The sequence below is a fragment of the Sus scrofa genome, chromosome 14 (genome assembly GCF_054392235.1).
Source record: "Sus scrofa isolate SSC_HxYL_T2T_F1_AM1 chromosome 14, Sscrofa_HxYL_maternal_Yorkshire_Landrace_v2.0, whole genome shotgun sequence".
Taxonomy (NCBI): Eukaryota; Metazoa; Chordata; class Mammalia; order Artiodactyla; family Suidae; genus Sus; species Sus scrofa.
Genome location: NC_139396.1, coordinates 12,960,540 through 12,964,790, shown reverse-complemented (window position 1 = coordinate 12,964,790; position 4,251 = coordinate 12,960,540). Strand labels below are relative to the sequence as shown.

Genomic DNA, 4,251 nt, shown 5'->3' with positions numbered 1-4,251 from the left:
TGCAGCTGTGGCTGGAATTCAGTCCCTGGCCTGGGAACTTCCATATGCCTTCGATGCAGCCATTTAAAAAAAAATTGTGTAACTTTGTGCCAACAGGAGTATCTGTTTCCATGCTCTGTTTCCAAATGCAAGGTTTAAATCTTGCTGCTGGAGTAGAAGGAATGAACGCCTTTATTATGATCTCTTATTCTTGTGGGAGAAGGCAGGTCTCTGCTTGACATTTTTTCCTCCACCCATCGTAGGATCAAAACTTAAGTTTCCTGTAGTTGTTGCTGTCAATGCTGGACAGAGTCATTTCAATAAAGTATAACCTTATTTTATCAAATGTTGATAAAATAACAGTAGTCCTGTGTAGAGATTGCCAGAATCCATTCTACAAGAATTCTGCTTCTTCTGGTCTACTCATGAATTTCTTCCCCTGCTCAAACTAGTAAAGAAATTCCTATGAAATTACCCCCAACACCAACAGAAAGAAAACTGGAAAATTCACAAATATGCACACAGTAACATGCTCTTAAACAACCAGTGGGCTAAAGTAAAGATCACAAGACAAATTAGAAGACACAAATGAAAGAAACATAAACATGCTTTACCGAAATTTTTGTGATGCAGTGAAATATGCTCAGAAGGAAATTTGTAGCTTTAAATGCCTATGTTCCTACATTAAAAAATGTCTCCAATTAGCCACTTAAATTGGCACCTTAATTAAAGCACTTGGAAAAACTCCAAACTAGCAGAAGGAAGGTAATAATGAAGATTAGAGTGGAGATAAAGAACAGAGAAACAAGAGGGAAAATAAATGAACCAAAGATATTTTCAAAGAGCAACAAAATTGACAAATCTTTGAGAAAAGACTCCGATTAAAATAAGAAACAAAAGTGAGGAAATTACTACAGACCTTAATACCAAAGATAGCATTGAACTATACTCTTAAAAATGGTTAAAATAATGAGGAATTCCCATCATGACTCAGTGGAAACGAATCTGACTAGAATCCATGAAGACACAGGTTTGATCCCTGGCCTCACTGAGTGGGTTAAGGATCCAGCATTGCCATGAGCTGTGGTGTTGTAGACAAGGCTCAAATCCTGACTTGCTATGGCTGTGGTGCAGGCTGGTAGCCATAGCTATAATTCGACCCCTAACTTGGGAACCTCCATGTTCCACAGGTGAGGCCCTAAAATGACTTAAAAAAGAAAAAAGAGAGAGTTAAAATGATGAATTTCATGTTATGTAAATGTACCTCAATGAAAAAGCTTACATTTGTGTGGATTCACACCTACAATCTGTCCTGTTCCTTTGATCTATGTGTTTGTGTGTGGTTAACCTCTTACTATTACCATACTGTCTTGATAACTGTGATTTTATAGTAAGTCTTAAAATCAGATTTTCTTCTTTTCAAAATTATTTTGGCTGTTCAAGTTCCTCTCACTTTCTATATAGAATTTAAAATTAAGTTGTCAATATATACAATGAGTGATCCTGGGGTTTTGACTGGAGTTGTGTTAAATCTATAGATCACTTTTTTTAAAATTAGCATCTTAACCATATTTAATTTTTCAATCCATGATCATAATATATCTCTCCATTTATTTAGATTTTTAGACGTCTTTTGATCTTCTTCATTCGCTTTTTTTTATTTTTAAGCATATAGCTCCTGAACACATTTTCAGGTTTATATCAAAGTATTTCCTTTTTCTTAAATAAAAGGTATTTTAAAAACAGATTTATGAGAAGCCGCCAGGGTCTTCTCTGAGTTTCTCTGTCTTCTAGGTTCGCGTTCGTTGCGCAGTTACGATGCCTCGTGGAAGCCGAAGCCGCAGTTTCCACATGGCCCCTCCGGCTAGCCGGGCACCTCAGATGAGAGCTGCACCCAGGCCAGCGCTGGCAGCTCAGCCACCAGCAGCAGCTCCACCATCTGCTGTTGGCTCCCCTGCTGCTGCACCTCAGCAGCCAGGTCTCATGGCCCAGATGGCAACCACTGTAGCCGGCGTGGTTGTGGGTTCTGCCGTCGGCCACACGATAGGTCATGCGATCACTGGGGGCTTCGGTGGAGGAAGTAGTGCTGAGCCCTCAAGGCCTGACATCACTTACCAGGAGCCTCAGGGAGCCCAGCCAGCACAGCAGCAGCAGATTGGCCCATGCTTCTATGAGGTGAAACAGTTTTTGGAGTGTGCCCAGAACCAGGGTGACCTTAAGCTTTGTGAGGGTTTCAGCGAGGTGTTGAAACAATGCAGACTGGCAAATGGATTATCTTAATCAAGAAGCTCCATTGAAGACATGAAAAATCACCCCCCATGACCTGGTTGATTTAGCATAAAAATGTGATTGATCATGAAGATATAAAGAAATCAAGATTAAACCTCTCCTCTATCACTAATAGCTTTCGTGCTTCAGAATTGCAGTGGAGGAGGGTATTCTTCTGATGTGGAAGTTCATTGAGTATTGAGTTTGGGGCTGGGCAGATGTTTATGTGGCCTCTGAAACATGCTTTTCTGATGTTATTATTTGTGAATTAATTAGAATAAAGAGATTTTCTTTCAAAAAAAAAAACAAAAAAAAACCAGATTTATACATTAATATTGTATAAATTGCATTTTAATTTCTGTATGTTGACCTTTTATTTTTCTTTTTCATTTCTGGCCACCCTGCAGCATATGAAGTTCCTGGGCCAGGGATCAGATCCAAGCCAGAGTTGTGACCTAAGTCACAGCAGCAGCAATTCCAGATCCTTCACCCACTGTGCTAAACGGGAGATTGAACCTCAACCCAGTTCTCCCAAGATGCTGCCGATCCCTGTTGTGCCACACCAGGAACTCCATATGTTGACCTTTTATTAGGCAACTGTGCTAAATTCACTTGTTAAGTCTAGGAGCCTTTAAAAATAGACTCTAGAGACTTCTACTTTAATGATCATGTCATCCGTTCCAATCTATATGGTTTTTTCTCCCCTTGCTTTATCGTACTGGCTAGTCAGCTTATGATGTTAAAAATAATGTATCTTTGCTTTGTTCTTGATCCTGGGGTAAAATATGAAATCTTTCATACTAATCCTGATGTTAATTATAGATTTTTTTGTAGGTACCATTTATTAAGGAAGTTTCTTTCTATTCCTAATATACTAGAGGGGTTTTTTTGGGGGGTAGCACCCTGCAGCTTATGGAATTCCCGGGCCAGGGATCAGATCTGAGCCAAAGTTGCGACCTACACCAGAGCTGTGGTAATGCCAGCTTCTTTAACCCACTGTGCCAGACAAGGATCAAACCTGCATCCTGGCACTGCAGAGATGCTGCCAATCCCATTGTGCCAGAGGGAACGCCTACCAGAGTTTTTATGATGAATGGATTTGGAGTTTTTCAATTGATTTCAATTTTTTTTATATCAATTAATTTTGAATTTTTTTGTCCAGGGATCAGGATACTATAACTCACAGGCCAAATCCTGCTCATCAACTGTTTCTGTAGAGGCCATAAGCTAAAAAAATTTTAAAAAATGTTTTTACAAATTTTTAAAGGATTGTAAAAAGAAGAAGAATATAATACACTACAAAAACTGTATGACACCCAGTGGGCCCTAATTAAACTCAAAAGCTTCTGCACAGCAGAGGAAATCATTTAAAAAAAAAGACAACCTACAGAATGGGAGAAAATTTTTGCAAAGGACTCAACTGACAAAGGTTTAATCTCTAAAATATACAAACAACTCATACAATTCAATAGCAAAAAAACAAACAACCCAATTGAAAAATGGGAAGAAGGCCAAAAAGACATTTCTCCAAAGAAGGCATATAGATGGCCAGCAGGCACAAGAAAAAATGCTCAGCATCACTAATTATTAGAGAAATGCAAATCAAAACTACAATGAGATACCACCTCCCGCCAGTTAGAGTGGCCATCATTAACAATTCAACAAATAACTGCTGGAGAGGATGTGGAGAAAAGGGAACCCTCCTACACTGTTGATGAGAATGTAAATAGGTAAAACCAGTATAAAAAACAATAAGGTAATATCTCAGAAAACTAAATATGGAACTACCATATGACCTACTCCTGAGCATATATCCAGACAAAAAAAAATTCATTGAAAAAGATACATGCACCTGTATGCTCATGGCAGCACTATTCACAATAGCCAAGACATGGAAACAATCTAATTGCCCATCTGAATGGGTGTTTAGGAAGATGTGGTGCATATATACAATGGAATACTACTCAGCCATAAAAAGGACCAAATAATGCCATTTGCAACAAC

At 38.7% G+C, this 4,251-nt stretch overlaps 1 pseudogene; it reads left to right on the top strand.

The window, feature by feature from the left end:
* The first annotated feature begins 1,754 nt into the window (after window positions 1-1,754).
* On the top strand, window positions 1,755-2,343 carry LOC146396319 (coiled-coil-helix-coiled-coil-helix domain-containing protein 2 pseudogene; annotated as a pseudogene).
* Window positions 2,344-4,251: the final 1,908 nt, after the last annotated feature.